General features: G+C 43.7%; 40 non-coding genes and 1 pseudogene across 40 annotated transcripts; all 41 read right to left on the reverse strand.

Annotated features, from left to right (window-relative positions):
- Window positions 1-166: 166 nt before the first annotated feature.
- LOC149969554 (5S ribosomal RNA) lies at window positions 167-285 on the reverse strand. The gene has a single exon (XR_016494378.1). It is a non-coding gene; the product is annotated as a 5S ribosomal RNA (ribosomal RNA).
- Window positions 286-545: 260 nt separating this feature from the next.
- Window positions 546-664, reverse strand: LOC149969555 (5S ribosomal RNA). The gene has a single exon (XR_016494379.1). It is a non-coding gene; the product is annotated as a 5S ribosomal RNA (ribosomal RNA).
- A 260-nt stretch (window positions 665-924) lies between these two features.
- Window positions 925-1,043, reverse strand: LOC149969556 (5S ribosomal RNA). The gene has a single exon (XR_016494380.1). It is a non-coding gene; the product is annotated as a 5S ribosomal RNA (ribosomal RNA).
- A 260-nt stretch (window positions 1,044-1,303) lies between these two features.
- LOC149969557 (5S ribosomal RNA) lies at window positions 1,304-1,422 on the reverse strand. Its single transcript, XR_016494382.1, has one exon. It is a non-coding gene; the product is annotated as a 5S ribosomal RNA (ribosomal RNA).
- Window positions 1,423-1,682: 260 nt separating this feature from the next.
- LOC149969558 (5S ribosomal RNA) lies at window positions 1,683-1,801 on the reverse strand. The gene has a single exon (XR_016494383.1). It is a non-coding gene; the product is annotated as a 5S ribosomal RNA (ribosomal RNA).
- Window positions 1,802-2,061: 260 nt separating this feature from the next.
- On the reverse strand, window positions 2,062-2,180 carry LOC149969559 (5S ribosomal RNA). Its single transcript, XR_016494384.1, has one exon. It is a non-coding gene; the product is annotated as a 5S ribosomal RNA (ribosomal RNA).
- Window positions 2,181-2,440: 260 nt separating this feature from the next.
- LOC149969560 (5S ribosomal RNA) lies at window positions 2,441-2,559 on the reverse strand. Its single transcript, XR_016494385.1, has one exon. It is a non-coding gene; the product is annotated as a 5S ribosomal RNA (ribosomal RNA).
- Window positions 2,560-2,819: 260 nt separating this feature from the next.
- LOC149969561 (5S ribosomal RNA) lies at window positions 2,820-2,938 on the reverse strand. The gene has a single exon (XR_016494386.1). It is a non-coding gene; the product is annotated as a 5S ribosomal RNA (ribosomal RNA).
- Window positions 2,939-3,198: 260 nt separating this feature from the next.
- LOC149969562 (5S ribosomal RNA) lies at window positions 3,199-3,317 on the reverse strand. The gene has a single exon (XR_016494387.1). It is a non-coding gene; the product is annotated as a 5S ribosomal RNA (ribosomal RNA).
- Window positions 3,318-3,577: 260 nt separating this feature from the next.
- LOC149969563 (5S ribosomal RNA) lies at window positions 3,578-3,696 on the reverse strand. Its single transcript, XR_016494388.1, has one exon. It is a non-coding gene; the product is annotated as a 5S ribosomal RNA (ribosomal RNA).
- Window positions 3,697-3,956: 260 nt separating this feature from the next.
- LOC149969564 (5S ribosomal RNA) lies at window positions 3,957-4,075 on the reverse strand. Its single transcript, XR_016494389.1, has one exon. It is a non-coding gene; the product is annotated as a 5S ribosomal RNA (ribosomal RNA).
- Window positions 4,076-4,335: 260 nt separating this feature from the next.
- On the reverse strand, window positions 4,336-4,454 carry LOC149969565 (5S ribosomal RNA). Its single transcript, XR_016494390.1, has one exon. It is a non-coding gene; the product is annotated as a 5S ribosomal RNA (ribosomal RNA).
- Window positions 4,455-4,714: 260 nt separating this feature from the next.
- LOC149969566 (5S ribosomal RNA) lies at window positions 4,715-4,833 on the reverse strand. Its single transcript, XR_016494391.1, has one exon. It is a non-coding gene; the product is annotated as a 5S ribosomal RNA (ribosomal RNA).
- A 260-nt stretch (window positions 4,834-5,093) lies between these two features.
- LOC149969567 (5S ribosomal RNA) lies at window positions 5,094-5,212 on the reverse strand. The gene has a single exon (XR_016494393.1). It is a non-coding gene; the product is annotated as a 5S ribosomal RNA (ribosomal RNA).
- Window positions 5,213-5,472: 260 nt separating this feature from the next.
- LOC149969568 (5S ribosomal RNA) lies at window positions 5,473-5,591 on the reverse strand. Its single transcript, XR_016494394.1, has one exon. It is a non-coding gene; the product is annotated as a 5S ribosomal RNA (ribosomal RNA).
- Window positions 5,592-5,851: 260 nt separating this feature from the next.
- Window positions 5,852-5,970, reverse strand: LOC149969569 (5S ribosomal RNA). Its single transcript, XR_016494395.1, has one exon. It is a non-coding gene; the product is annotated as a 5S ribosomal RNA (ribosomal RNA).
- Window positions 5,971-6,230: 260 nt separating this feature from the next.
- On the reverse strand, window positions 6,231-6,349 carry LOC149969570 (5S ribosomal RNA). The gene has a single exon (XR_016494396.1). It is a non-coding gene; the product is annotated as a 5S ribosomal RNA (ribosomal RNA).
- Window positions 6,350-6,609: 260 nt separating this feature from the next.
- LOC149969571 (5S ribosomal RNA) lies at window positions 6,610-6,728 on the reverse strand. The gene has a single exon (XR_016494397.1). It is a non-coding gene; the product is annotated as a 5S ribosomal RNA (ribosomal RNA).
- A 260-nt stretch (window positions 6,729-6,988) lies between these two features.
- Window positions 6,989-7,107, reverse strand: LOC149969572 (5S ribosomal RNA). The gene has a single exon (XR_016494398.1). It is a non-coding gene; the product is annotated as a 5S ribosomal RNA (ribosomal RNA).
- Window positions 7,108-7,367: 260 nt separating this feature from the next.
- On the reverse strand, window positions 7,368-7,486 carry LOC149969573 (5S ribosomal RNA). Its single transcript, XR_016494399.1, has one exon. It is a non-coding gene; the product is annotated as a 5S ribosomal RNA (ribosomal RNA).
- Window positions 7,487-7,746: 260 nt separating this feature from the next.
- Window positions 7,747-7,865, reverse strand: LOC149969574 (5S ribosomal RNA). The gene has a single exon (XR_016494400.1). It is a non-coding gene; the product is annotated as a 5S ribosomal RNA (ribosomal RNA).
- A 260-nt stretch (window positions 7,866-8,125) lies between these two features.
- On the reverse strand, window positions 8,126-8,244 carry LOC149969575 (5S ribosomal RNA). The gene has a single exon (XR_016494401.1). It is a non-coding gene; the product is annotated as a 5S ribosomal RNA (ribosomal RNA).
- A 277-nt stretch (window positions 8,245-8,521) lies between these two features.
- LOC149969576 (5S ribosomal RNA) lies at window positions 8,522-8,639 on the reverse strand (annotated as a pseudogene).
- Window positions 8,640-9,278: 639 nt separating this feature from the next.
- On the reverse strand, window positions 9,279-9,397 carry LOC149969577 (5S ribosomal RNA). The gene has a single exon (XR_016494402.1). It is a non-coding gene; the product is annotated as a 5S ribosomal RNA (ribosomal RNA).
- Window positions 9,398-9,657: 260 nt separating this feature from the next.
- LOC149969578 (5S ribosomal RNA) lies at window positions 9,658-9,776 on the reverse strand. The gene has a single exon (XR_016494404.1). It is a non-coding gene; the product is annotated as a 5S ribosomal RNA (ribosomal RNA).
- A 260-nt stretch (window positions 9,777-10,036) lies between these two features.
- LOC149969579 (5S ribosomal RNA) lies at window positions 10,037-10,155 on the reverse strand. The gene has a single exon (XR_016494405.1). It is a non-coding gene; the product is annotated as a 5S ribosomal RNA (ribosomal RNA).
- A 260-nt stretch (window positions 10,156-10,415) lies between these two features.
- Window positions 10,416-10,534, reverse strand: LOC149969580 (5S ribosomal RNA). The gene has a single exon (XR_016494406.1). It is a non-coding gene; the product is annotated as a 5S ribosomal RNA (ribosomal RNA).
- Window positions 10,535-10,794: 260 nt separating this feature from the next.
- Window positions 10,795-10,913, reverse strand: LOC149969581 (5S ribosomal RNA). The gene has a single exon (XR_016494407.1). It is a non-coding gene; the product is annotated as a 5S ribosomal RNA (ribosomal RNA).
- A 260-nt stretch (window positions 10,914-11,173) lies between these two features.
- On the reverse strand, window positions 11,174-11,292 carry LOC149969582 (5S ribosomal RNA). The gene has a single exon (XR_016494408.1). It is a non-coding gene; the product is annotated as a 5S ribosomal RNA (ribosomal RNA).
- A 260-nt stretch (window positions 11,293-11,552) lies between these two features.
- On the reverse strand, window positions 11,553-11,671 carry LOC149969583 (5S ribosomal RNA). The gene has a single exon (XR_016494409.1). It is a non-coding gene; the product is annotated as a 5S ribosomal RNA (ribosomal RNA).
- A 260-nt stretch (window positions 11,672-11,931) lies between these two features.
- LOC149969584 (5S ribosomal RNA) lies at window positions 11,932-12,050 on the reverse strand. Its single transcript, XR_016494410.1, has one exon. It is a non-coding gene; the product is annotated as a 5S ribosomal RNA (ribosomal RNA).
- A 260-nt stretch (window positions 12,051-12,310) lies between these two features.
- LOC149969585 (5S ribosomal RNA) lies at window positions 12,311-12,429 on the reverse strand. Its single transcript, XR_016494411.1, has one exon. It is a non-coding gene; the product is annotated as a 5S ribosomal RNA (ribosomal RNA).
- Window positions 12,430-12,689: 260 nt separating this feature from the next.
- Window positions 12,690-12,808, reverse strand: LOC149969586 (5S ribosomal RNA). Its single transcript, XR_016494412.1, has one exon. It is a non-coding gene; the product is annotated as a 5S ribosomal RNA (ribosomal RNA).
- A 260-nt stretch (window positions 12,809-13,068) lies between these two features.
- LOC149969587 (5S ribosomal RNA) lies at window positions 13,069-13,187 on the reverse strand. Its single transcript, XR_016494413.1, has one exon. It is a non-coding gene; the product is annotated as a 5S ribosomal RNA (ribosomal RNA).
- A 260-nt stretch (window positions 13,188-13,447) lies between these two features.
- Window positions 13,448-13,566, reverse strand: LOC149969588 (5S ribosomal RNA). Its single transcript, XR_016494415.1, has one exon. It is a non-coding gene; the product is annotated as a 5S ribosomal RNA (ribosomal RNA).
- A 260-nt stretch (window positions 13,567-13,826) lies between these two features.
- LOC149969589 (5S ribosomal RNA) lies at window positions 13,827-13,945 on the reverse strand. The gene has a single exon (XR_016494416.1). It is a non-coding gene; the product is annotated as a 5S ribosomal RNA (ribosomal RNA).
- A 260-nt stretch (window positions 13,946-14,205) lies between these two features.
- Window positions 14,206-14,324, reverse strand: LOC149969590 (5S ribosomal RNA). The gene has a single exon (XR_016494417.1). It is a non-coding gene; the product is annotated as a 5S ribosomal RNA (ribosomal RNA).
- Window positions 14,325-14,584: 260 nt separating this feature from the next.
- On the reverse strand, window positions 14,585-14,703 carry LOC149969591 (5S ribosomal RNA). The gene has a single exon (XR_016494418.1). It is a non-coding gene; the product is annotated as a 5S ribosomal RNA (ribosomal RNA).
- Window positions 14,704-14,963: 260 nt separating this feature from the next.
- On the reverse strand, window positions 14,964-15,082 carry LOC149969592 (5S ribosomal RNA). Its single transcript, XR_016494419.1, has one exon. It is a non-coding gene; the product is annotated as a 5S ribosomal RNA (ribosomal RNA).
- A 260-nt stretch (window positions 15,083-15,342) lies between these two features.
- Window positions 15,343-15,461, reverse strand: LOC149969593 (5S ribosomal RNA). Its single transcript, XR_016494420.1, has one exon. It is a non-coding gene; the product is annotated as a 5S ribosomal RNA (ribosomal RNA).
- A 260-nt stretch (window positions 15,462-15,721) lies between these two features.
- Window positions 15,722-15,840, reverse strand: LOC149969594 (5S ribosomal RNA). The gene has a single exon (XR_016494421.1). It is a non-coding gene; the product is annotated as a 5S ribosomal RNA (ribosomal RNA).
- Window positions 15,841-16,026: the final 186 nt, after the last annotated feature.

The raw sequence follows: 16,026 nt of genomic DNA on the forward strand, positions 1-16,026 counted from the left end.
TCAAAAAGTGGAAGAAATTGCATATACTGTAGCCATAATTTGTAGCACAGATTGTTGGATGAAATACAAACTAACCTTGCTTACTTATTTCAAAGCGAGGGCACATATTTCAACCTTGTGGGAAAAAACGGACAAAGAGTTGAAATTCCACAAGGCAGTGACAAAAAGCTTACAGCACCTGGTATTCCCAGGCGGTCTCCCATCCAAGTACTAACCAGGCCCGACCCTGCTTAGCTTCCGAGATCAGACGAGATCAGGCGTACTCAGGCCGGTGTGGCCGTAAGCGAGAAACAATCTCTTGCTGCACTATGTAAAGTCAAAGTGAGCCTGATTAACAGCTGTTGCATTTTCACCATTTAGATAAGCATCTTTGTGTCACTCAAAAAGTGGAAGAAATTGCATATACTGTAGCCATAATTTGTAGCACAGATTGTTGGATGAAATACAAACTAACCTTGCTTACTTATTTCAAAGCGAGGGCACATATTTCAACCTTGTGGGAAAAAACGGACAAAGAGTTGAAATTCCACAAGGCAGTGACAAAAAGCTTACAGCACCTGGTATTCCCAGGCGGTCTCCCATCCAAGTACTAACCAGGCCCGACCCTGCTTAGCTTCCGAGATCAGACGAGATCAGGCGTACTCAGGCCGGTGTGGCCGTAAGCGAGAAACAATCTCTTGCTGCACTATGTAAAGTCAAAGTGAGCCTGATTAACAGCTGTTGCATTTTCACCATTTAGATAAGCATCTTTGTGTCACTCAAAAAGTGGAAGAAATTGCATATACTGTAGCCATAATTTGTAGCACAGATTGTTGGATGAAATACAAACTAACCTTGCTTACTTATTTCAAAGCGAGGGCACATATTTCAACCTTGTGGGAAAAAACGGACAAAGAGTTGAAATTCCACAAGGCAGTGACAAAAAGCTTACAGCACCTGGTATTCCCAGGCGGTCTCCCATCCAAGTACTAACCAGGCCCGACCCTGCTTAGCTTCCGAGATCAGACGAGATCAGGCGTACTCAGGCCGGTGTGGCCGTAAGCGAGAAACAATCTCTTGCTGCACTATGTAAAGTCAAAGTGAGCCTGATTAACAGCTGTTGCATTTTCACCATTTAGATAAGCATCTTTGTGTCACTCAAAAAGTGGAAGAAATTGCATATACTGTAGCCATAATTTGTAGCACAGATTGTTGGATGAAATACAAACTAACCTTGCTTACTTATTTCAAAGCGAGGGCACATATTTCAACCTTGTGGGAAAAAACGGACAAAGAGTTGAAATTCCACAAGGCAGTGACAAAAAGCTTACAGCACCTGGTATTCCCAGGCGGTCTCCCATCCAAGTACTAACCAGGCCCGACCCTGCTTAGCTTCCGAGATCAGACGAGATCAGGCGTACTCAGGCCGGTGTGGCCGTAAGCGAGAAACAATCTCTTGCTGCACTATGTAAAGTCAAAGTGAGCCTGATTAACAGCTGTTGCATTTTCACCATTTAGATAAGCATCTTTGTGTCACTCAAAAAGTGGAAGAAATTGCATATACTGTAGCCATAATTTGTAGCACAGATTGTTGGATGAAATACAAACTAACCTTGCTTACTTATTTCAAAGCGAGGGCACATATTTCAACCTTGTGGGAAAAAACGGACAAAGAGTTGAAATTCCACAAGGCAGTGACAAAAAGCTTACAGCACCTGGTATTCCCAGGCGGTCTCCCATCCAAGTACTAACCAGGCCCGACCCTGCTTAGCTTCCGAGATCAGACGAGATCAGGCGTACTCAGGCCGGTGTGGCCGTAAGCGAGAAACAATCTCTTGCTGCACTATGTAAAGTCAAAGTGAGCCTGATTAACAGCTGTTGCATTTTCACCATTTAGATAAGCATCTTTGTGTCACTCAAAAAGTGGAAGAAATTGCATATACTGTAGCCATAATTTGTAGCACAGATTGTTGGATGAAATACAAACTAACCTTGCTTACTTATTTCAAAGCGAGGGCACATATTTCAACCTTGTGGGAAAAAACGGACAAAGAGTTGAAATTCCACAAGGCAGTGACAAAAAGCTTACAGCACCTGGTATTCCCAGGCGGTCTCCCATCCAAGTACTAACCAGGCCCGACCCTGCTTAGCTTCCGAGATCAGACGAGATCAGGCGTACTCAGGCCGGTGTGGCCGTAAGCGAGAAACAATCTCTTGCTGCACTATGTAAAGTCAAAGTGAGCCTGATTAACAGCTGTTGCATTTTCACCATTTAGATAAGCATCTTTGTGTCACTCAAAAAGTGGAAGAAATTGCATATACTGTAGCCATAATTTGTAGCACAGATTGTTGGATGAAATACAAACTAACCTTGCTTACTTATTTCAAAGCGAGGGCACATATTTCAACCTTGTGGGAAAAAACGGACAAAGAGTTGAAATTCCACAAGGCAGTGACAAAAAGCTTACAGCACCTGGTATTCCCAGGCGGTCTCCCATCCAAGTACTAACCAGGCCCGACCCTGCTTAGCTTCCGAGATCAGACGAGATCAGGCGTACTCAGGCCGGTGTGGCCGTAAGCGAGAAACAATCTCTTGCTGCACTATGTAAAGTCAAAGTGAGCCTGATTAACAGCTGTTGCATTTTCACCATTTAGATAAGCATCTTTGTGTCACTCAAAAAGTGGAAGAAATTGCATATACTGTAGCCATAATTTGTAGCACAGATTGTTGGATGAAATACAAACTAACCTTGCTTACTTATTTCAAAGCGAGGGCACATATTTCAACCTTGTGGGAAAAAACGGACAAAGAGTTGAAATTCCACAAGGCAGTGACAAAAAGCTTACAGCACCTGGTATTCCCAGGCGGTCTCCCATCCAAGTACTAACCAGGCCCGACCCTGCTTAGCTTCCGAGATCAGACGAGATCAGGCGTACTCAGGCCGGTGTGGCCGTAAGCGAGAAACAATCTCTTGCTGCACTATGTAAAGTCAAAGTGAGCCTGATTAACAGCTGTTGCATTTTCACCATTTAGATAAGCATCTTTGTGTCACTCAAAAAGTGGAAGAAATTGCATATACTGTAGCCATAATTTGTAGCACAGATTGTTGGATGAAATACAAACTAACCTTGCTTACTTATTTCAAAGCGAGGGCACATATTTCAACCTTGTGGGAAAAAACGGACAAAGAGTTGAAATTCCACAAGGCAGTGACAAAAAGCTTACAGCACCTGGTATTCCCAGGCGGTCTCCCATCCAAGTACTAACCAGGCCCGACCCTGCTTAGCTTCCGAGATCAGACGAGATCAGGCGTACTCAGGCCGGTGTGGCCGTAAGCGAGAAACAATCTCTTGCTGCACTATGTAAAGTCAAAGTGAGCCTGATTAACAGCTGTTGCATTTTCACCATTTAGATAAGCATCTTTGTGTCACTCAAAAAGTGGAAGAAATTGCATATACTGTAGCCATAATTTGTAGCACAGATTGTTGGATGAAATACAAACTAACCTTGCTTACTTATTTCAAAGCGAGGGCACATATTTCAACCTTGTGGGAAAAAACGGACAAAGAGTTGAAATTCCACAAGGCAGTGACAAAAAGCTTACAGCACCTGGTATTCCCAGGCGGTCTCCCATCCAAGTACTAACCAGGCCCGACCCTGCTTAGCTTCCGAGATCAGACGAGATCAGGCGTACTCAGGCCGGTGTGGCCGTAAGCGAGAAACAATCTCTTGCTGCACTATGTAAAGTCAAAGTGAGCCTGATTAACAGCTGTTGCATTTTCACCATTTAGATAAGCATCTTTGTGTCACTCAAAAAGTGGAAGAAATTGCATATACTGTAGCCATAATTTGTAGCACAGATTGTTGGATGAAATACAAACTAACCTTGCTTACTTATTTCAAAGCGAGGGCACATATTTCAACCTTGTGGGAAAAAACGGACAAAGAGTTGAAATTCCACAAGGCAGTGACAAAAAGCTTACAGCACCTGGTATTCCCAGGCGGTCTCCCATCCAAGTACTAACCAGGCCCGACCCTGCTTAGCTTCCGAGATCAGACGAGATCAGGCGTACTCAGGCCGGTGTGGCCGTAAGCGAGAAACAATCTCTTGCTGCACTATGTAAAGTCAAAGTGAGCCTGATTAACAGCTGTTGCATTTTCACCATTTAGATAAGCATCTTTGTGTCACTCAAAAAGTGGAAGAAATTGCATATACTGTAGCCATAATTTGTAGCACAGATTGTTGGATGAAATACAAACTAACCTTGCTTACTTATTTCAAAGCGAGGGCACATATTTCAACCTTGTGGGAAAAAACGGACAAAGAGTTGAAATTCCACAAGGCAGTGACAAAAAGCTTACAGCACCTGGTATTCCCAGGCGGTCTCCCATCCAAGTACTAACCAGGCCCGACCCTGCTTAGCTTCCGAGATCAGACGAGATCAGGCGTACTCAGGCCGGTGTGGCCGTAAGCGAGAAACAATCTCTTGCTGCACTATGTAAAGTCAAAGTGAGCCTGATTAACAGCTGTTGCATTTTCACCATTTAGATAAGCATCTTTGTGTCACTCAAAAAGTGGAAGAAATTGCATATACTGTAGCCATAATTTGTAGCACAGATTGTTGGATGAAATACAAACTAACCTTGCTTACTTATTTCAAAGCGAGGGCACATATTTCAACCTTGTGGGAAAAAACGGACAAAGAGTTGAAATTCCACAAGGCAGTGACAAAAAGCTTACAGCACCTGGTATTCCCAGGCGGTCTCCCATCCAAGTACTAACCAGGCCCGACCCTGCTTAGCTTCCGAGATCAGACGAGATCAGGCGTACTCAGGCCGGTGTGGCCGTAAGCGAGAAACAATCTCTTGCTGCACTATGTAAAGTCAAAGTGAGCCTGATTAACAGCTGTTGCATTTTCACCATTTAGATAAGCATCTTTGTGTCACTCAAAAAGTGGAAGAAATTGCATATACTGTAGCCATAATTTGTAGCACAGATTGTTGGATGAAATACAAACTAACCTTGCTTACTTATTTCAAAGCGAGGGCACATATTTCAACCTTGTGGGAAAAAACGGACAAAGAGTTGAAATTCCACAAGGCAGTGACAAAAAGCTTACAGCACCTGGTATTCCCAGGCGGTCTCCCATCCAAGTACTAACCAGGCCCGACCCTGCTTAGCTTCCGAGATCAGACGAGATCAGGCGTACTCAGGCCGGTGTGGCCGTAAGCGAGAAACAATCTCTTGCTGCACTATGTAAAGTCAAAGTGAGCCTGATTAACAGCTGTTGCATTTTCACCATTTAGATAAGCATCTTTGTGTCACTCAAAAAGTGGAAGAAATTGCATATACTGTAGCCATAATTTGTAGCACAGATTGTTGGATGAAATACAAACTAACCTTGCTTACTTATTTCAAAGCGAGGGCACATATTTCAACCTTGTGGGAAAAAACGGACAAAGAGTTGAAATTCCACAAGGCAGTGACAAAAAGCTTACAGCACCTGGTATTCCCAGGCGGTCTCCCATCCAAGTACTAACCAGGCCCGACCCTGCTTAGCTTCCGAGATCAGACGAGATCAGGCGTACTCAGGCCGGTGTGGCCGTAAGCGAGAAACAATCTCTTGCTGCACTATGTAAAGTCAAAGTGAGCCTGATTAACAGCTGTTGCATTTTCACCATTTAGATAAGCATCTTTGTGTCACTCAAAAAGTGGAAGAAATTGCATATACTGTAGCCATAATTTGTAGCACAGATTGTTGGATGAAATACAAACTAACCTTGCTTACTTATTTCAAAGCGAGGGCACATATTTCAACCTTGTGGGAAAAAACGGACAAAGAGTTGAAATTCCACAAGGCAGTGACAAAAAGCTTACAGCACCTGGTATTCCCAGGCGGTCTCCCATCCAAGTACTAACCAGGCCCGACCCTGCTTAGCTTCCGAGATCAGACGAGATCAGGCGTACTCAGGCCGGTGTGGCCGTAAGCGAGAAACAATCTCTTGCTGCACTATGTAAAGTCAAAGTGAGCCTGATTAACAGCTGTTGCATTTTCACCATTTAGATAAGCATCTTTGTGTCACTCAAAAAGTGGAAGAAATTGCATATACTGTAGCCATAATTTGTAGCACAGATTGTTGGATGAAATACAAACTAACCTTGCTTACTTATTTCAAAGCGAGGGCACATATTTCAACCTTGTGGGAAAAAACGGACAAAGAGTTGAAATTCCACAAGGCAGTGACAAAAAGCTTACAGCACCTGGTATTCCCAGGCGGTCTCCCATCCAAGTACTAACCAGGCCCGACCCTGCTTAGCTTCCGAGATCAGACGAGATCAGGCGTACTCAGGCCGGTGTGGCCGTAAGCGAGAAACAATCTCTTGCTGCACTATGTAAAGTCAAAGTGAGCCTGATTAACAGCTGTTGCATTTTCACCATTTAGATAAGCATCTTTGTGTCACTCAAAAAGTGGAAGAAATTGCATATACTGTAGCCATAATTTGTAGCACAGATTGTTGGATGAAATACAAACTAACCTTGCTTACTTATTTCAAAGCGAGGGCACATATTTCAACCTTGTGGGAAAAAACGGACAAAGAGTTGAAATTCCACAAGGCAGTGACAAAAAGCTTACAGCACCTGGTATTCCCAGGCGGTCTCCCATCCAAGTACTAACCAGGCCCGACCCTGCTTAGCTTCCGAGATCAGACGAGATCAGGCGTACTCAGGCCGGTGTGGCCGTAAGCGAGAAACAATCTCTTGCTGCACTATGTAAAGTCAAAGTGAGCCTGATTAACAGCTGTTGCATTTTCACCATTTAGATAAGCATCTTTGTGTCACTCAAAAAGTGGAAGAAATTGCATATACTGTAGCCATAATTTGTAGCACAGATTGTTGGATGAAATACAAACTAACCTTGCTTACTTATTTCAAAGCGAGGGCACATATTTCAACCTTGTGGGAAAAAACGGACAAAGAGTTGAAATTCCACAAGGCAGTGACAAAAAGCTTACAGCACCTGGTATTCCCAGGCGGTCTCCCATCCAAGTACTAACCAGGCCCGACCCTGCTTAGCTTCCGAGATCAGACGAGATCAGGCGTACTCAGGCCGGTGTGGCCGTAAGCGAGAAACAATCTCTTGCTGCACTATGTAAAGTCAAAGTGAGCCTGATTAACAGCTGTTGCATTTTCACCATTTAGATAAGCATCTTTGTGTCACTCAAAAAGTGGAAGAAATTGCATATACTGTAGCCATAATTTGTAGCACAGATTGTTGGATGAAATACAAACTAACCTTGCTTACTTATTTCAAAGCGAGGGCACATATTTCAACCTTGTGGGAAAAAACGGACAAAGAGTTGAAATTCCACAAGGCAGTGACAAAAAGCTTACAGCACCTGGTATTCCCAGGCGGTCTCCCATCCAAGTACTAACCAGGCCCGACCCTGCTTAGCTTCCGAGATCAGACGAGATCAGGCGTACTCAGGCCGGTGTGGCCGTAAGCGAGAAACAATCTCTTGCTGCACTATGTAAAGTCAAAGTGAGCCTGATTAACAGCTGTTGCATTTTCACCATTTAGATAAGCATCTTTGTGTCACTCAAAAAGTGGAAGAAATTGCATATACTGTAGCCATAATTTGTAGCACAGATTGTTGGATGAAATACAAACTAACCTTGCTTACTTATTTCAAAGCGAGGGCACATATTTCAACCTTGTGGGAAAAAACGGACAAAGAGTTGAAATTCCACAAGGCAGTGACAAAAAGCTTACAGCACCTGGTATTCCCAGGCGGTCTCCCATCCAAGTACTAACCAGGCCCGACCCTGCTTAGCTTCCGAGATCAGACGAGATCAGGCGTACTCAGGCCGGTGTGGCCGTAAGCGAGAAACAATCTCTTGCTGCACTATGTAAAGTCAAAGTGAGCCTGATTAACAGCTGTTGCATTTTCACCATTTAGATAAGCATCTTTGTGTCACTCAAAAAGTGGAAGAAATTGCATATACTGTAGCCATAATTTGTAGCACAGATTGTTGGATGAAATACAAACTAACCTTGCTTACTTATTTCAAAGCGAGGGCACATATTTCAACCTTGTGGGAAAAAACGGACAAAGAGTTGAAATTCCACAAGGCAGTGACAAAAAGCTTACAGCACCTGGTATTCCCAGGCGGTCTCCCATCCAAGTACTAACCAGGCCCGACCCTGCTTAGCTTCCGAGATCAGACGAGATCAGGCGTACTCAGGCCGGTGTGGCCGTAAGCGAGAAACAATCTCTTGCTGCACTATGTAAAGTCAAAGTGAGCCTGATTAACAGCTGTTGCATTTTCACCATTTAGATAAGCATCTTTGTGTCACTCAAAAAGTGTGTCACTCAAAAAGTGGAAGAAATTGCATATACTGTAGCCATAATTTGTAGCACAGATTGTTGGATGAAATACAAACTAACCTTGCTTCCTTATTTCAAAGCGAGGGCACATATTTCAAACCTTGTGGGAAAAAACGACAAAGAAGTTGAAATTCCACAAGGCAGTGACAAAAAGCTTACAGCACCTGGTATTCCCAGGCGGTCTCCCATCCAAGTACTAACCAGCCCGACCCTGCTTAGCTTCCGAGATCAGACGAGATCAGGCGTACTCAGGCCGGTGTGGCCGTAAGCGAGAAACAATCTCTTGCTGCACTATGTAAAGTCAAAGTGAGCCTGATTAACAGCTGTTGCATTTTCACCATTTTAGATAAGCATCTTTGTGTCACTCAAAAAGTGGAAGAAATTGCATATACTGTAGCCATAATTTGTAGCACAGATGTTGGATGAAATACAAACTAACTTGCTTACTTTATTTCAAAGCGAGGGCACATATTTCAACCTTGTGGGAAAAAGCAGGACAAAGAAGTGAAATTCCACAAGGCAGTGACAAAAAGCTTACACACCTGGTATTCCCAGGCGGCTTCCCCATCCAAGTACTAACCAGGCCCGACCCTGCTTAGCTTCCGAGATCAGACGAGGATCAGGTACTCAGGCCTGTGTGGCCGTAAGCGAGAAACAATCTCTTGCTGCACTATGTAAAGTCAAAGTGAGCCTGATTAACAGCTGTTGCATTTTCACCATTTAGATAAGCATCTTTGTGTCACTCAAAAAGTGGAAGAAATTGCATATACTGTAGCCATAATTTGTAGCACAGATTGTTGGATGAAATACAAACTAACCTTGCTTACTTATTTCAAAGCGAGGGCACATATTTCAACCTTGTGGGAAAAAACGGACAAAGAGTTGAAATTCCACAAGGCAGTGACAAAAAGCTTACAGCACCTGGTATTCCCAGGCGGTCTCCCATCCAAGTACTAACCAGGCCCGACCCTGCTTAGCTTCCGAGATCAGACGAGATCAGGCGTACTCAGGCCGGTGTGGCCGTAAGCGAGAAACAATCTCTTGCTGCACTATGTAAAGTCAAAGTGAGCCTGATTAACAGCTGTTGCATTTTCACCATTTAGATAAGCATCTTTGTGTCACTCAAAAAGTGGAAGAAATTGCATATACTGTAGCCATAATTTGTAGCACAGATTGTTGGATGAAATACAAACTAACCTTGCTTACTTATTTCAAAGCGAGGGCACATATTTCAACCTTGTGGGAAAAAACGGACAAAGAGTTGAAATTCCACAAGGCAGTGACAAAAAGCTTACAGCACCTGGTATTCCCAGGCGGTCTCCCATCCAAGTACTAACCAGGCCCGACCCTGCTTAGCTTCCGAGATCAGACGAGATCAGGCGTACTCAGGCCGGTGTGGCCGTAAGCGAGAAACAATCTCTTGCTGCACTATGTAAAGTCAAAGTGAGCCTGATTAACAGCTGTTGCATTTTCACCATTTAGATAAGCATCTTTGTGTCACTCAAAAAGTGGAAGAAATTGCATATACTGTAGCCATAATTTGTAGCACAGATTGTTGGATGAAATACAAACTAACCTTGCTTACTTATTTCAAAGCGAGGGCACATATTTCAACCTTGTGGGAAAAAACGGACAAAGAGTTGAAATTCCACAAGGCAGTGACAAAAAGCTTACAGCACCTGGTATTCCCAGGCGGTCTCCCATCCAAGTACTAACCAGGCCCGACCCTGCTTAGCTTCCGAGATCAGACGAGATCAGGCGTACTCAGGCCGGTGTGGCCGTAAGCGAGAAACAATCTCTTGCTGCACTATGTAAAGTCAAAGTGAGCCTGATTAACAGCTGTTGCATTTTCACCATTTAGATAAGCATCTTTGTGTCACTCAAAAAGTGGAAGAAATTGCATATACTGTAGCCATAATTTGTAGCACAGATTGTTGGATGAAATACAAACTAACCTTGCTTACTTATTTCAAAGCGAGGGCACATATTTCAACCTTGTGGGAAAAAACGGACAAAGAGTTGAAATTCCACAAGGCAGTGACAAAAAGCTTACAGCACCTGGTATTCCCAGGCGGTCTCCCATCCAAGTACTAACCAGGCCCGACCCTGCTTAGCTTCCGAGATCAGACGAGATCAGGCGTACTCAGGCCGGTGTGGCCGTAAGCGAGAAACAATCTCTTGCTGCACTATGTAAAGTCAAAGTGAGCCTGATTAACAGCTGTTGCATTTTCACCATTTAGATAAGCATCTTTGTGTCACTCAAAAAGTGGAAGAAATTGCATATACTGTAGCCATAATTTGTAGCACAGATTGTTGGATGAAATACAAACTAACCTTGCTTACTTATTTCAAAGCGAGGGCACATATTTCAACCTTGTGGGAAAAAACGGACAAAGAGTTGAAATTCCACAAGGCAGTGACAAAAAGCTTACAGCACCTGGTATTCCCAGGCGGTCTCCCATCCAAGTACTAACCAGGCCCGACCCTGCTTAGCTTCCGAGATCAGACGAGATCAGGCGTACTCAGGCCGGTGTGGCCGTAAGCGAGAAACAATCTCTTGCTGCACTATGTAAAGTCAAAGTGAGCCTGATTAACAGCTGTTGCATTTTCACCATTTAGATAAGCATCTTTGTGTCACTCAAAAAGTGGAAGAAATTGCATATACTGTAGCCATAATTTGTAGCACAGATTGTTGGATGAAATACAAACTAACCTTGCTTACTTATTTCAAAGCGAGGGCACATATTTCAACCTTGTGGGAAAAAACGGACAAAGAGTTGAAATTCCACAAGGCAGTGACAAAAAGCTTACAGCACCTGGTATTCCCAGGCGGTCTCCCATCCAAGTACTAACCAGGCCCGACCCTGCTTAGCTTCCGAGATCAGACGAGATCAGGCGTACTCAGGCCGGTGTGGCCGTAAGCGAGAAACAATCTCTTGCTGCACTATGTAAAGTCAAAGTGAGCCTGATTAACAGCTGTTGCATTTTCACCATTTAGATAAGCATCTTTGTGTCACTCAAAAAGTGGAAGAAATTGCATATACTGTAGCCATAATTTGTAGCACAGATTGTTGGATGAAATACAAACTAACCTTGCTTACTTATTTCAAAGCGAGGGCACATATTTCAACCTTGTGGGAAAAAACGGACAAAGAGTTGAAATTCCACAAGGCAGTGACAAAAAGCTTACAGCACCTGGTATTCCCAGGCGGTCTCCCATCCAAGTACTAACCAGGCCCGACCCTGCTTAGCTTCCGAGATCAGACGAGATCAGGCGTACTCAGGCCGGTGTGGCCGTAAGCGAGAAACAATCTCTTGCTGCACTATGTAAAGTCAAAGTGAGCCTGATTAACAGCTGTTGCATTTTCACCATTTAGATAAGCATCTTTGTGTCACTCAAAAAGTGGAAGAAATTGCATATACTGTAGCCATAATTTGTAGCACAGATTGTTGGATGAAATACAAACTAACCTTGCTTACTTATTTCAAAGCGAGGGCACATATTTCAACCTTGTGGGAAAAAACGGACAAAGAGTTGAAATTCCACAAGGCAGTGACAAAAAGCTTACAGCACCTGGTATTCCCAGGCGGTCTCCCATCCAAGTACTAACCAGGCCCGACCCTGCTTAGCTTCCGAGATCAGACGAGATCAGGCGTACTCAGGCCGGTGTGGCCGTAAGCGAGAAACAATCTCTTGCTGCACTATGTAAAGTCAAAGTGAGCCTGATTAACAGCTGTTGCATTTTCACCATTTAGATAAGCATCTTTGTGTCACTCAAAAAGTGGAAGAAATTGCATATACTGTAGCCATAATTTGTAGCACAGATTGTTGGATGAAATACAAACTAACCTTGCTTACTTATTTCAAAGCGAGGGCACATATTTCAACCTTGTGGGAAAAAACGGACAAAGAGTTGAAATTCCACAAGGCAGTGACAAAAAGCTTACAGCACCTGGTATTCCCAGGCGGTCTCCCATCCAAGTACTAACCAGGCCCGACCCTGCTTAGCTTCCGAGATCAGACGAGATCAGGCGTACTCAGGCCGGTGTGGCCGTAAGCGAGAAACAATCTCTTGCTGCACTATGTAAAGTCAAAGTGAGCCTGATTAACAGCTGTTGCATTTTCACCATTTAGATAAGCATCTTTGTGTCACTCAAAAAGTGGAAGAAATTGCATATACTGTAGCCATAATTTGTAGCACAGATTGTTGGATGAAATACAAACTAACCTTGCTTACTTATTTCAAAGCGAGGGCACATATTTCAACCTTGTGGGAAAAAACGGACAAAGAGTTGAAATTCCACAAGGCAGTGACAAAAAGCTTACAGCACCTGGTATTCCCAGGCGGTCTCCCATCCAAGTACTAACCAGGCCCGACCCTGCTTAGCTTCCGAGATCAGACGAGATCAGGCGTACTCAGGCCGGTGTGGCCGTAAGCGAGAAACAATCTCTTGCTGCACTATGTAAAGTCAAAGTGAGCCTGATTAACAGCTGTTGCATTTTCACCATTTAGATAAGCATCTTTGTGTCACTCAAAAAGTGGAAGAAATTGCATATACTGTAGCCATAATTTGTAGCACAGATTGTTGGATGAAATACAAACTAACCTTGCTTACTTATTTCAAAGCGAGGGCACATATTTCAACCTTGTGGGAAAAAACGGACAAAGAGTTGAAATTCCACAAGGCAGTGACAAAAAGCTTACAGCACCTGGTATTCCCAGGCGGTCTCCCATCCAAGTACTAACCAGGCCCGACCCTGCTTAGCTTCCGAGATCAGACGAGATCAGGCGTACTCAGGCCGGTGTGGCCGTAAGCGAGAAACAATCTCTTGCTGCACTATGTAAAGTCAAAGTGAGCCTGATTAACAGCTGTTGCATTTTCACCATTTAGATAAGCATCTTTGTGTCACTCAAAAAGTGGAAGAAATTGCATATACTGTAGCCATAATTTGTAGCACAGATTGTTGGATGAAATACAAACTAACCTTGCTTACTTATTTCAAAGCGAGGGCACATATTTCAACCTTGTGGGAAAAAACGGACAAAGAGTTGAAATTCCACAAGGCAGTGACAAAAAGCTTACAGCACCTGGTATTCCCAGGCGGTCTCCCATCCAAGTACTAACCAGGCCCGACCCTGCTTAGCTTCCGAGATCAGACGAGATCAGGCGTACTCAGGCCGGTGTGGCCGTAAGCGAGAAACAATCTCTTGCTGCACTATGTAAAGTCAAAGTGAGCCTGATTAACAGCTGTTGCATTTTCACCATTTAGATAAGCATCTTTGTGTCACTCAAAAAGTGGAAGAAATTGCATATACTGTAGCCATAATTTGTAGCACAGATTGTTGGATGAAATACAAACTAACCTTGCTTACTTATTTCAAAGCGAGGGCACATATTTCAACCTTGTGGGAAAAAACGGACAAAGAGTTGAAATTCCACAAGGCAGTGACAAAAAGCTTACAGCACCTGGTATTCCCAGGCGGTCTCCCATCCAAGTACTAACCAGGCCCGACCCTGCTTAGCTTCCGAGATCAGACGAGATCAGGCGTACTCAGGCCGGTGTGGCCGTAAGCGAGAAACAATCTCTTGCTGCACTATGTAAAGTCAAAGTGAGCCTGATTAACAGCTGTTGCATTTTCACCATTTAGATAAGCATCTTTGTGTCACTCAAAAAGTGGAAGAAATTGCATATACTGTAGCCATAATTTGTAGCACAGATTGTTGGATGAAATACAAACTAACCTTGCTTACTTATTTCAAAGCGAGGGCACATATTTCAACCTTGTGGGAAAAAACGGACAAAGAGTTGAAATTCCACAAGGCAGTGACAAAAAGCTTACAGCACCTGGTATTCCCAGGCGGTCTCCCATCCAAGTACTAACCAGGCCCGACCCTGCTTAGCTTCCGAGATCAGACGAGATCAGGCGTACTCAGGCCGGTGTGGCCGTAAGCGAGAAACAATCTCTTGCTGCACTATGTAAAGTCAAAGTGAGCCTGATTAACAGCTGTTGCATTTTCACCATTTAGATAAGCATCTTTGTGTCACTCAAAAAGTGGAAGAAATTGCATATACTGTAGCCATAATTTGTAGCACAGATTGTTGGATGAAATACAAACTAACCTTGCTTACTTATTTCAAAGCGAGGGCACATATTTCAACCTTGTGGGAAAAAACGGACAAAGAGTTGAAATTCCACAAGGCAGTGACAAAAAGCTTACAGCACCTGGTATTCCCAGGCGGTCTCCCATCCAAGTACTAACCAGGCCCGACCCTGCTTAGCTTCCGAGATCAGACGAGATCAGGCGTACTCAGGCCGGTGTGGCCGTAAGCGAGAAACAATCTCTTGCTGCACTATGTAAAGTCAAAGTGAGCCTGATTAACAGCTGTTGCATTTTCACCATTTAGATAAGCATCTTTGTGTCACTCAAAAAGTGGAAGAAATTGCATATACTGTAGCCATAATTTGTAGCACAGATTGTTGGATGAAATACAAACTAACCTTGCTTACTTATTTCAAAGCGAGGGCACATATTTCAACCTTGTGGGAAAAAACGGACAAAGAGTTGAAATTCCACAAGGCAGTGACAAAAAGCTTACAGCACCTGGTATTCCCAGGCGGTCTCCCATCCAAGTACTAACCAGGCCCGACCCTGCTTAGCTTCCGAGATCAGACGAGATCAGGCGTACTCAGGCCGGTGTGGCCGTAAGCGAGAAACAATCTCTTGCTGCACTATGTAAAGTCAAAGTGAGCCTGATTAACAGCTGTTGCATTTTCACCATTTAGATAAGCATCTTTGTGTCACTCAAAAAGTGGAAGAAATTGCATATACTGTAGCCATAATTTGTAGCACAGATTGTTGGATGAAATACAAACTAACCTTGCTTACTTATTTCAAAGCGAGGGCACATATTTCAACCTTGTGGGAAAAAACGGACAAAGAGTTGAAATTCCACAAGGCAGTGACAAAAAGCTTACAGCACCTGGTATTCCCAGGCGGTCTCCCATCCAAGTACTAACCAGGCCCGACCCTGCTTAGCTTCCGAGATCAGACGAGATCAGGCGTACTCAGGCCGGTGTGGCCGTAAGCGAGAAACAATCTCTTGCTGCACTATGTAAAGTCAAAGTGAGCCTGATTAACAGCTGTTGCATTTTCACCATTTAGATAAGCATCTTTGTGTCACTCAAAAAGTGGAAGAAATTGCATATACTGTAGCCATAATTTGTAGCACAGATTGTTGGATGAAATACAAACTAACCTTGCTTACTTATTTCAAAGCGAGGGCACATATTTCAACCTTGTGGGAAAAAACGGACAAAGAGTTGAAATTCCACAAGGCAGTGACAAAAAGCTTACAGCACCTGGTATTCCCAGGCGGTCTCCCATCCAAGTACTAACCAGGCCCGACCCTGCTTAGCTTCCGAGATCAGACGAGATCAGGCGTACTCAGGCCGGTGTGGCCGTAAGCGAGAAACAATCTCTTGCTGCACTATGTAAAGTCAAAGTGAGCCTGATTAACAGCTGTTGCATTTTCACCATTTAGATAAGCATCTTTGTGTCACTCAAAAAGTGGAAGAAATTGCATATACTGTAGCCATAATTTGTAGCACAGATTGTTGGATGAAATACAAACTAACCTTGCTTACTTATTTCA

This window comes from Oncorhynchus mykiss, unplaced genomic scaffold (assembly GCF_057628025.1).
Source record: "Oncorhynchus mykiss isolate SJ-2025 unplaced genomic scaffold, ASM5762802v1 scaffold110, whole genome shotgun sequence".
Classification (NCBI taxonomy): Eukaryota; Metazoa; Chordata; class Actinopteri; order Salmoniformes; family Salmonidae; genus Oncorhynchus; species Oncorhynchus mykiss.